At 34.4% G+C, this 1,720-nt stretch overlaps 1 pseudogene; it reads left to right on the forward strand.

Moving 5' to 3' along the window:
- Positions 1-1,009: 1,009 nt before the first annotated feature.
- Positions 1,010-1,227, forward strand: LOC114493449 (annotated as a pseudogene).
- Positions 1,228-1,720: the final 493 nt, after the last annotated feature.

The following is a 1,720-nucleotide window of genomic DNA, read 5'->3' on the forward strand; positions in this document are numbered from 1 at the left end:
TTATTTCTGCTCTGATTGTAAATTTTTTCTTCCTACTCACTTTGGGCTTTGTTGTTCTTTTTCTCATTTATTTTTTTTAGGTATAAGGTCACATTTTTATTTGAGTTTTTTGTTTTGTTTCATTTCTTGAGGCAGGCATCTAATGCTTTGTATTTCACTCTTAGGACTGCTTTGAGTGTGTCCCCTAGTTTAGGAGTCACATTCTCATTTTCATTGTCTCAAGGTATCTTTTGATATTTTTCTTGATCTCATTGTTAACTTGTTCATTGTTTAGTAACATGGTTTAACCTCCACGTCTTTGTGTGTTTTTCAGGTTTTTTAATTTTTGGTAATTAATTTCAAGTTTCATACCATTGTGGATGGAGAAGACGCTTGACAGGATTTCAATCTCCTTAAATTTATCGAGACTTGTTTTGTGTTTTAACATGTGTTTCACCCTAGAAAATGTTCCATGTGTACTTGAAAATAATGCAGATTCTACTGTTTGTGGGTAAAATGCTCTGAAGATAGCAATTAAATTCTAATCTAGTATATCATTTAAGACTGCTGTTTCCTTGTTGATTTTCTGTCTGGAAGATCTATCCATTGACATCAATGGTGTGTTGAAATCCCCTACAATGACTGCATTACTGTCAATCTCTCCCTTTATCTCCACCAAGATTTAAAAAATATAATTAGGTATTCCTATTTTGGGTGCATAAATGTTTACAAGGGCTTTATCCACCTCTTGGATTATGAAGTGTCCTTCTTTGTTTCTCTATAGCCTTTGTTTTAAAGTCTATTTTGTCTGATGTAAGTATTGCTACCTCAACTTTTTTTCATCTCCAGTTGTATGAAAAAAAATTTTCCCCATCCTTTACTTTCAGTCCATGTCTGTGTTTGTTCTGGTGGGTCTCATTTAGACATCATATATGGTTCTTGTCTTCTTTATTCAGCTACCCTATGTCTTTAGATCGAAGCATTTAAACCACTTACACTTAAAGTGATTATTGAGACTGAACAGGGAGTTTCTCAGAGCTATGTGAGGACTAACCATGGACACCCAGAAGGATGTCCAACCCCAAAAGCAGCAGCCAATGATATATATCATGGAGAATGTCACACAGAATATGAAAAAAAATCCAAGGGTCCAACATCAGATGCAGAGAATGTGAATACAGAACATTGTACAAGGAAAGGCCTAAAATGGTGGTTTTCGATGCTCGATGAAACATGCAATTCAGGGGAATACCTTTGTTTGCATTTGGATTTGCTAATGTTGTATAGCTTTTGATTAGTGTACTTAACTTTATGAATACAACTATATACAAATGATTTCATTTTTAAAACCATATTGTGTTTCGGTATCTATTAATAGTTTATATAAGGAAATTATTTTTGTTAAATGATTATTTGTAATTTAATTTATTTTTTTATTTAATTGTTCATGTACAGTTTTCTGCCTTTTACCCCATCCCAGCCCACCCTTTAATTTAATTTTATTGTACATGTTATCTGATACAATTAAGGTTAAAAGTGCTTCCCTAACCACACTTTTTAAGAAGATTTTACTTATTTTTAGAGAGAAGGGAAGGGAGGGAGAAGAAAGGGAGAGAAACATCAATATCTAATTGCCTCTGGCATGCCCCATACTATAGACCTGGCCCTGGCCCACACCCCAGGCATGTACCCTGACTGAGAATCAAACCAGTTATGCTTTGGTTCACAGACCGGCACTCAA

Source organism: Phyllostomus discolor, chromosome 1 (assembly GCF_004126475.2).
Source record: "Phyllostomus discolor isolate MPI-MPIP mPhyDis1 chromosome 1, mPhyDis1.pri.v3, whole genome shotgun sequence".
Lineage (NCBI taxonomy): Eukaryota > Metazoa > Chordata > Mammalia > Chiroptera > Phyllostomidae > Phyllostomus > Phyllostomus discolor.